This window comes from Panthera tigris, chromosome D2 (genome assembly GCF_018350195.1).
Source record: "Panthera tigris isolate Pti1 chromosome D2, P.tigris_Pti1_mat1.1, whole genome shotgun sequence".
NCBI lineage: Eukaryota > Metazoa > Chordata > Mammalia > Carnivora > Felidae > Panthera > Panthera tigris.
The window spans coordinates 65,354,941-65,366,115 of record NC_056670.1 but is presented as its reverse complement, the minus strand read 5'-3'; positions in this window follow the sequence as shown (position 1 = coordinate 65,366,115).

Genomic DNA, 11,175 nt, shown 5'->3' with positions numbered 1-11,175 from the left:
CACAAGAGCTCCCTTTTTTCCACATCCTCATCAATGTCAACACTTTTTAGCACTTACCTTTATGCCGGTAGCCATTCTAGTAAGTGTGAGGGGGTATCTCATTGTGGTTTTTATTTGGATTTTTCCAGGGCCCATATTCTTGACAGTTACCCAAGACTTACATAGTCCTGGTACATGTTATATATGCCTAACACTCAAGACCTGCCAGGGAGACACAGCTATCATTTAAAACATAATTGTTTGGACGCCTGGGTGGCTCAGTCAGTTAAGCGTCCGACTTTGGCTCAGGTCATGATCTCGTGGTGTGTGAGTTCGAGCCCTGCATCAGGCTCTGTGCTGACAGCTCAGAGCAAGACTGAAAATACTGGGGGAAATAATCAGGTGATCCTGGGAGTGAGGAGTGGGGAAGTGAGAACAAAGAGTAAAAGGATGAATAATCCAGTTGCCAGAGGCATTTATGAGGTCAATATATTATATGTCTGTGTTATACTTTAAAAACTGAAATAATCATATAATAAAATGCAGAGATCTTAAGATCTGAAGAGCTCCTCTTAATGCAGAATTGACTAGAATGGGGCATGAGGAAAATTCCTGAGGGTTGGATATATCCTATACCTCATTTTCCATAGTGTTACCTGGGTGTGTATAAGCAATACATTTCATTACAATGAGTGGGGATAAGAATATAAAGTCTATTATATGCTTTCAATGAATAAGCATTTACAACAATAGCTAGGTTATAGTAAATACTCAAAAATATTTGCTATGATGATTCATAGGCCAATATGAGTATCGTCCTGACTGTGCAGAGGTAAGAAATTAGGCTGGAGAGAGGGACAGAGGATCAGACCATGGAGGGACCCATGGGTCACACCAAGGAGTTGGTACACTGGTCAGATACCAGCAGGGAGGATTTTAGTAAGAGCATGAGGTAGATTTTACATCACATGCTGTCACTCATGCAGCAGTGTGGAGGACAGTTTGCAAAGTGAGAGACAAACGTAGGGTAGGTAAATCATTCAAAAACCCTTGAACCTCACTTTCCTCATTTTTAAATGAGGATAATAAAAGCCTAATATAACTCACAATGTTGGAAATGACTGGAAAATGATGTAATGTATAAGAATGGATGTTGATATTTAGGAAGTTCTGTGGAGAATAAAGTTAGATGTGTGATGATATTGGGATGCATCATATGTTCTTAGGTATCATTAGCAAGTAGCTCCTGCACAGGGGAAAAATATCCAGGGATAAATCACTCCCCACCGCTCCCCATTTTCAGTTGCTTACCTGTCCCACTGGTGAAACATGATGGAGGAGAACAATTAAATGGCTGTGACTATACTAGCATATTCTATGTGCAAAACGAGTTAAAAGAGAAAAGGAAAAGTATACCCTGCATAGTCACTGGCATTCCAAGCGCTGGTTATCCCAGAACTTGGGAGAACCGTGCAAACAAATTACTAAGTAATTAATTCAGAATGATCACTGTTGAAGGGAGCTTGCCCCAAAAGGCGCTCTGAAAATGCCTTACTAGTCCTTTGTCACTAGCTTGGGTGGCTGATTTCTTTGTAAGACGTTCTTAGCTCTGGTGTCTTTCATGTTTCAGAGAAGTGACATGAAGTTGTTGTGGTTACAGCCTGAAGTAACTCAAAAAGATTTGGAATTTTATTCTCCATCTTTATTTAATTAAACAAATGGAAATCTGCCCTCTTGCCAAATATATTATCCCTTGCCAATTAAGTCATTAACAGAGGCTCAGGGGCTGAATTCTCCATTAAGAGAAATAATTTTCTGGCAATTCACTTTTGGATTGAGTGCTGATTAGCCTTTCAACCTAAATCTAAACTGTGAAAGCTGAGCACTTTAAAAAGCAATCTGAAAAACAAGAATATTGGGTATAGATTTTTGCCGCCCTAGACATTAGCCTATAACCATGCAGGCTTACCAGGCACTTGAAACACGGCTAATCAGGTTGAAATGTGCCAAAAGTATAAATATAAGCTGAATTCTGAAACTTAGCAAAAAATATAGAATGTAAAATATCTTATAGATAATCTCAATATCGATTATGTGTGAAAATGACTCTTTGGAAATATGGAGTTAAATAATGTATTATTTAAATTTATCTTTGGGGCACCTGGGTGGGTAAGTCGGTTAAACTTCGACTTTGGCTCAAGTCATGATCTCATAGTCCGTGAGTTTGAGCCCCAAGATGTGGTCTGTGCTGATAACTCGGAGCCTGGAGTCTGCTTCAGATTCTGTGTCTCCCTCTCTCTACACCTCTCCCGCTCACACTCTGTCTCTCTCACTCTCTCTAAAAAAGAAAAAAAATTAAAATTAAAATTAAATTTATCTGTTTCTTTACAAAGTAGCCACATCTCTTAAGTGGATATCAGAAATTTTCAAATTATATATATACAATGTATTTGTGACTTGCATATTTCCATTGAACAGTTCTTAATACATACCTTTTACAATTACATGAAATAGAAAAATTATAAGTCAGCATAGGACATTGTATAATTATAAAGGTATAAAACTTGAGGATATAACATTGTAAATATGTATGCACTCAACATAGTAGCACCTAAATTATATATATATGTATGTATATACATATATATATAATACAATATTAAGACATTAAAAAGAATGAAACCTTGCCACTTGCCACAACATGGAAAGACCTCCAGGGCATTATGCTAAGTGAAATAAGTCAGAGAAAAAGAAGTACCTTATTATGTCACCTATATGTAGAACAAGAATAGAAAAACAAACAAAAAAAAACAAAAAAACAAACCCCTAGGTATAGAGAACAGATTGGTAGCTACCAGAGCCTGGGGGTAGAGGTTGGATGAAATGGGTAAAAAGGAGTCAAAGGTACAAATTTTGAATTATAAATGTCATAAGTCATATGAGTATTTAATACACAGCATGGTGATTATAGTAAATAACATTGCATTGCATATTTGGAAGTTGTTTGCTAAGGGAGTAGGTCTTCAAAGTTTTCATCACAAGAAAAAAAAAGAATGTAACTATGTTTGGTGACGGATGTTAACTAGACCTATTGTGGTGACCTTTCACAATATATACATAGATTGAATTATTATGTTGTACTCATAAACTCATATAGGGTTGTATGTGAAGTCAACCTCAACACCCACAAAAAAAGTGGTTTCCAAAAACTAAACGAACGCTGTAGCTTGAGAAGGTGTGAGTCATCGATTGTGTTAAAAGTTGCTGCTTTTATTACTTTGTTTATGGAGACTGTTGACACAGAACACTTTCATCACAGACTATGATCTGTTGTAAAATCAGCAGTTTTGGGTTCAAACTCATCAGCTGCTTCCTCTGTCAAATGGGGTTATGAAGACAAAACAGTCAGTATATACATACGTATGTGTCTGGGTCATTCATGTAGGATGAGGCAAGGACAAATCTTAAGATCTAGACAGAACAAAGGGCACTGGGAGGAACTGTCTGGTAGGTAGCCACGTTCTGACAAAATTCTGAGTTTAAGGATATCAGGTAGGAAAGAGTCACATGGGCATAGCGTATTTAAGTGGACAACATCAAAAGGATAGATAATACTGTGATAATTACTGCTCAGAACATATGACACATGAATGCTAATTCCAGAACAAAGTCACCTTACTTTAGCTCCCTTTCCCTCTAAAAAATGGGTCATTTTTATTTATTTTTGAATAAAACTGAGATCATGCCATGCATGTGATTTAGGTACCCTGATTTTTTTTTTTCACTAAACATTATATCCTGAACATTTTCATATGACATCAAATTTCCTTTAAAACTGTGATCTTTAATGGCTGTGTAACCATTTATTATATGGATATACCACCATTTATATGACTGTTTTTTTTTTTTTTTTACTGTTTGACATTTGTGTTTATTTCCTAACATTTAGTTATATGGAAAGTATCACTGTGGCAATATCAAACCTATAATGCCTTTTGTGAAAAGTGGTCAAGTCCTGCTCTTTGTGGATTAAACATAAGTTATACTGAAGAGGGCACAGAATAGAGTAGATATTTTATGAACTTAGTTCTCTTCTCCCTCCTTATAGGGAAGGGTCAGTCATTTCAGAGCTAGAGGGACTTTTAGAAAACCTTTAATTGACCCTACACCTGCATGGCAAAAGTTTATTCAAGGTGATCTCTGAACAATCTGCATCCTCTTTTTGTAACTGGCCATAAGATTTCAAGTCTTCCTGCCTGCGTGTCTGTCTCTCCTCCTTCTTTATTTCCTTTATTTTCTTCCTCCCCACCCTACCCAATGATTAAAGTATATTATGAGTAAAAATGCCAAAGTTGGATTCCCTTGGTTCTAATTTCAAATCCATAATTTTTAAACTAGAGGATAATATTTATACCTGAAGCATAAGCAGTAACAAGTGCTTAATAAATGTTTGCTTAAAAGTCAGAATAATACAAGAAACTAAGTTCAAGTTCTAAAAACTAAACTATGGCCTAGCTTATAAACTGGTCTTCTTTAACTGGGGGGGTGGGGGTGGGGGAAGCCCTCATGATCCTAGACCGATTGTGGGCATTAAAAAATATAAGATATTTAGGAATCTTACCATGGGACTTGACACTTGACACATAGTTACTGATCATTAATAATTTGTTGGTGATAATAATATGAAAAAAGTAATCATTTATAATAACACATGATTATGAAGTGGATAATGTATCTAAGGCAAAGGATAAGTGCTGTGAGCCTGGTTACACAGAGGTTTGTGAGGAGAAATCCCAATCATTACAAAGTAAACATCTTTTTGTCATGACATTTAGTTATGTTTTACAAAACTTTATTATAACAATGATAAATGATCATGCATTGCACAGAAATCTGTTGTGTTTCTATACACTAATGCTGAAATAACAAAAAGAGAAATGAAGAAAACATTTTCATTTACGATTGCATCAAAAAGAATAAAAATACTTAGGAATAAATTTAAGTAAATTGGTAAAAAGACCCACACTTGGAAAACTAAGATATTGATGAAGGAAATTGAAGTAACACAAATACATGGAAATATCTACCATGCTCATGGCTGGAAGAATGACTATTGTTAAATGTCCAAACCACCTAAAGCAATCTACAGGTTTGATGCAATCCCTATCAACATACCAAGAGTATTTTTCACAGGACTAAAATAATCATAAAATTTGTTTGGAACCACAAGAGACCCCTGAATAGGCAAAGTAAATGAGAAAGAACAAAGCTGGATGTATCACAATTCCAGATTTCAAACTATACTACAAGTATATAGTAATCAAAACAGTATAGTACTGATACAAAAATAGACACCTAGATCAATCAAACAGATTTGAGACCAGAAATAAACTCATGCTTATATGGTCAAATAATCTATGACAAAGGAGATAATAATATACAATGGGAAAAATACAGTCTCTTCAATAAATGGTCCTGGGAAAATGGGACAGCTACATGCAAAAGAAGGAAAACTACTTTCTTGTGTCATACAAAAAAAAATAAACTCAAAATGGATTAGATGTTAAATATAAGACCTGAAACCATGAAACTCCTAAAGGAAGACATAGTAATAAACTCATGAACATTGGCTTTAGCAACGTAAAAATAAACTATTGGAACTGCACCAAAAGAAAAAGCTTTTGCACAGTGAAGGAAATCATCAACAAAATAAAAGGCAACCTACTGAATGAAAGAAGATATTTACAAATGGTATATCTGGTAAAGATTAATATCTAAAGTGTATAAAGAACTCATATAACACTCCCAAAACAAATAATCCAGTTAAAAATGGGCAGATGTGCTGAGGAGACATTTTATTTCCAGAAAGAAATGCAGATAGCCAACAGACACATGAAGAAATGCTCAGCATCACTAAGCAACAAGAAAACACAAATTAAAACCACCGTGAGCTATTACCTTACACCTGTCAGAATGGCTGGCATAAAAAAGACAAGATTAATAACTGTTGACAAAGATGTGGAGAAAATGGAACACTTGTGCACCATTCATGGAAATGTAAATTGGCAACGCCACTCTGGATAACAGTATGGAAGTTCCTTGAAAAAATAAAAACAGAAGTACTATATGATCCAGTATTTGTATTTCTGTGTATTTACCTGAATAAAAAACCCACTAAGGTGAAAAGATATAAGCACTCCTGCATTTATTGCAGCATTATTTACAATAACCAAGGTATGGAAGCAACTCAACTGTCCATCAATAGATGAATGGATAAAGAAGACATGGTGTGTATACACAATGGAATATTATTCAGCCATAAAAGAGAATGAAATCTTGCTGTTTAGGACAACATGGATCGACCTAGAGGGTATTATGCTAAGTGAAATATGTCAGACAGAGAAAAATATATACCATATGATTTCACTTACATGTGGAATCTCAAAAACAAAACCACAAAAAATAGAAACAGACTTATAAACACACTGGTGGTTGCCAAAGGGGAGGGGGTGGGGGTAAGCAAAATAGGTAAAAGGGATTAAGAGGTACAAACTTCCAGTTATGAAATTTAGAGGTCACAGGGAAAAAATACACCATAGGCAATATTATCAATAATATTGTAATAATTTTACATGGCGACAGATATAACCATACTTATTGTGGTCAGAATTTCATAAGGTATATAACTGTTAAATCACCATGTTGTACATCTGAAACTAATAATACATTATGTAACTATACTCAATTAAAAAATGATCACAGGGGCACCTAAGTGGCTCAGTTGGCTGAGCATCCGATTTTGGCTCAGGTCATGATCTCATGGTTTGTGAGTCCCAGCCCCATGTCGGGCTGTGCGCTGACAGCTCAGAGCCTGCAGTCTGCTTTGGATTCTGTGTCTCCCTCTCTTTCTGTCCTCCGCTGCTTGTACTCTGTCTCTTTCTCTCTCAAAAAAAATAAACATTAAAAAAAGTTCACAAATTTATATCATATTTGTGGTCTTCTCATAAATACCAAAGTGACTTAATGAAACCACTCAAAATTTCTTAATTGTTTTGAAATCTCTCTCATACGTAACATTTTACGTTCATTGTGACATATTCACAATATTTTCTGTCTTCCTTTGTTTCAAATCATTCTGGAAAAAAAAAATCTAATTCAGCACAAGACAAGCAGATTCCTATGCTTTCTCCCTACCTCTTCTATCTCTGGTTCAGTCATTTGTCATTCACATCAATTTAGGATTGTGGGGTTTTTTTTTTCTGTTTTGTTTTCCAAAAGTTTTTTCACCTCCTAGATTCTGCACCATAAAAGAGCCAGGATCTGACACAAGAATCAATAATTGCTCCTTTAAAGAAGAGAACCAGAAGGAGGGAAAGATTTCCAACACTCATAAATTAAAATGTGAAAAATATAAAATGGTACAAAATGGCACATGTCACAGTAGTCATGAAAAAAGTCCTCCATGCTGAGGCTGTGTGGAGACAGCCAATATTCTTTGAGCGTGGAGTGGGTGGTAGATAAGGCAGGAGAGTGAGATTAATCATTTATAGCACCCAAATAAGAAAAGAGGGTTTGGGATTGGTTTTCTTTCAGAGAATGCCACGCTTTCTAGCTACAACATAATGCCATTTGGATTGACAAAAAGAAGACTAAGAGAGAAGCTGAAGGTAACAGCGATTGTCCATATATTAACAGCAAACCTCAGAGAGAGCCATAGCACTGCATACTGCAAACTCACTTCTCTAGAGTGGCATTAATACTCATTCTGATTTGCCTTTGGGAAAAGTCGGCCACAGAGATAGGATGGAAACACGGAGACTGTGTGGAATAAATGGGTTTTGCAAGGAAGGAATAAAGAATGTGGCTAAAGTTATGAGTTTGTAGGCACCACGGAAGACTTGGGATGCACTGTGTGTACAACCTTCCCAAGCCTCCATGATGCTTCTTTCACACTGTGGGGGTACAGCAGGCTTTGCACATATGCCATGCATCTTTATAATGCCTATATCCAGAGATAGAGCTGTCCGAAGCCACATATTTGTAAAATATGAAGGAACTTTTTAAAAATTTTGTTAGCCCAGGGCAACTCTCCCCCTTCCCTTGGGGTACAAGTTTCTCTCCAACTCCAGCCAAGAGGTTGGTTATGGAGTTGCCCTTCACTTCACATAAGTAGGCATGTGACTCTTGAATGACTGAGCCTTAGTTCTTGTTCACCCACTGCTCTGCTCCCAGGCATAGTCAGGTAATAAAAAAAAAATAGGCTAAGAAAGAGAATCCTTCCCTGGGGGGAGTTTGTGTGTGTGTGTGTGTGTGTGTGTGTGTGTGTGTGTGTGTTACTTGAGGGTGTTGGGGAAAAAGTTATTTTTTAGATTTGGAGGCCTAAACATAGAAGTACAGAACCACCTGCAACCATAGGGTCAGGGTTGTGGGGAAGAACAGTTTACAAAAAAAAGATATATACAAAAAGGCAAACAAAGAAAAGGGAATAAGTGGTGATTCACTGTTAGAGTAATAGGCATAGGGTTCTCTGAAACTAGCCCTACAGTTGACCATTCTGTATTCTGCTTACATAAGCCAAAAAAGTTGACCCTAATTTTTGCTTACCCTTATTCCAACCAGCCTTGTTACTTGTTATCAGGATGGTCCTTAGCAAAACAAAGAATTTGTATTGTTTACACTAAAGCAAATACAGGTAAGAGTGGATTTGGTTAAGGAAATCACATAATGGTTGATAGAGGAGGCGGCATTTAAAGCAAGGTGGGACTCCCGCAGAAGGAAACTGGAGGAGACACATTCTTGGCACAAGGAACCATATGGACAAAAAGAAAGACATTAGAAAGTACTGAATGTATTCAGGACAGAGATCGGTTTGGTCAGAGCATGAGAGAAAAAAATGTATACATCCTCCCAAAGATATTTCCGTGACTGATATTTTCTCATCTGATTTCAGCTTAAAAGCTACTTCCCCTGACCTAGCTAGCTAGCTCCCCAAAGGAGCTTCCTCTGACCATTCTAATGCTCCCAGTCATTTACAGTTATATACTGGTTTTGTTGAATTTGTAGTACTAATGCCAGGTGCAATTATCTAGATTGTTGGTTCTGTGCTCTTTTGTCTGTCTCATCCACTGGATTATGAGTTCATAGAAACAGGTGCTTTGTTTGTCTTGCACACCTGGTTGTCAGTGCCCATAAAGGAGCCTGCATGAAGCAGGTGCTAAGTAAATACCTGTTGAGAGACAAGTGGGTGGGAATGGAAAGAAAAGTCAGAGCCAGATGAGAACTGTAGAAATCAAACTTTATGCAGAAGAGGATAAAAATCTGGAGGTACACTGTCAGAGCTATGCTTTTGGGAGACTGACTCATTCGGTGTGTAGGAGGTGGGGAGTGGGTGAGGAATGACAGGGATGCCAGACCACTGCAAATGCCCAGGCAACAGTTAATGTTTGTTGGTTGAGTGAATTATTTGAGGGATTGGGAGTCTTCATAATTACAAGAAAAAAGTGCTAAATGCATCATGTTTTTTTTTTCTTTTTCTCCACCTCTCAGAGTTAGTTTATCAGTTGACTTTCTTCTTCCTACTGGTAATGATTTTCCAAGCAGTATCTTTCATATGAATCTACAATGCCGGCCGACCTCCCCACCCTGTCCCATCAGGAATGGCTTTAAAAAGAGAACAGTGGCGATAGCTGTTCAGTCAAATATAAAAATGCCAAAATCTGCCATCATGAGTTCCCCAAGCTTCCTATGTCCCTGAGGCAGAACAAATCAATCTTACCCCACCCACACAAACTCATGCTGGTCCAACAGACCCCCATTGTCCTTCACAGACCTTGTGTGTTTAGTTTGGGTATTTTATTTTGCACGTTTTCACATTTGATATAAGTAGTCTCATATTACATATTGCTATATTACGATTTTATTGTTTTTAAACATCTGACTTATGAGATTTAGCCAAAGTAATGTATAGCTTGAATCTATTACCACTCTATTATATTCTCATTATGTGAGTAACGTGTACTTTAAATACTTTCCTACTAAAGAACATTTTAGTTCTATTATTTTTTTATCTTTCACACAACGCTATGTTGAACATGCTTGTATATGTTTCCTTGTATTCTTATGCAAGGAAAACTCAATTTCTAAGCATGGAATTGCTGAATCCAATGTACAATATTCTACTTTGTTAGATTTTGTCTGATTGTCCTGAAAGAGTGCTGAGTCACTTATACATCTTTTAGAAGTATATGAGAGCTATTTTCCCATATCCTTGTCATTTCCTTGGAATTGTAAGACATTTAGATTTTGTTATATTTGCACATATGTAATGAGCATGCATTAATTTGCATTTTTTAATTCTTGTGTGTTCAAAAATATTTTCTCTTAGTTCTTGGCCATTTGATTCCTCTTCTGGAACATGTTAATAATTTTTGCCTACTTTTGCCTATTAATTTGTGTGTCTTTTGCATTTTTTATAGTTCTTTATAAACTTTGGAGTCCATTCTCAACCCTGGTATAAAGATACTATCCTCTATTTTCTTCTTGTAGAACTTTAATACACCAGAATTTAATTTTGCATTAACCTTATGCTCTTCTTCTCATCATCGCTGCACTTAATTTTCTTTTATCCCCCCTCCCCCCAGGCTTATCTAATTCTTGACTCTCTATAGGACAGATTCATTCTCATTTCCAAGCTTCCTGACTGCTCCTCCCCATCCGTGACAACCCCTCTTCACTAGAATCTTCAACTATTTGTCAATGCATTAATAACTTTTTGCCTAACATAAGAGTTCTAAACTCAAATACCTGTAGCAAACAGACAGATAATCTAAACGGGTAAAGTGAGCCCAAATTAAGGCAATTGGAACTTTTGAGACTGTGTTAAAGTGAAGGTCATGTGTTCCTGCTAAAAGAGCCAAATACTGTTATGGAAGAATGTGGTCTTAGCTTTCTTTGCCGGATCTTCTGATATTTTTAGTTGTCCTGTTAGAACTATAGATTTTTTTGTGTGAAATCCCCTGATTATTAAATCTTGGCAGACAGGGCAAACATTTTTAATAAATAATACGTGGGTGGGTGTTTGGTGTCTCAGTCAGCTAAGCATCTGACTTTGGTTCAGGTCATGATCTCACCACTCATGAGTTCAAGCCCTGCAGCGGGCTCTCTACTGTCAGTGAAGAGCCTGCTTCATATCCTCTG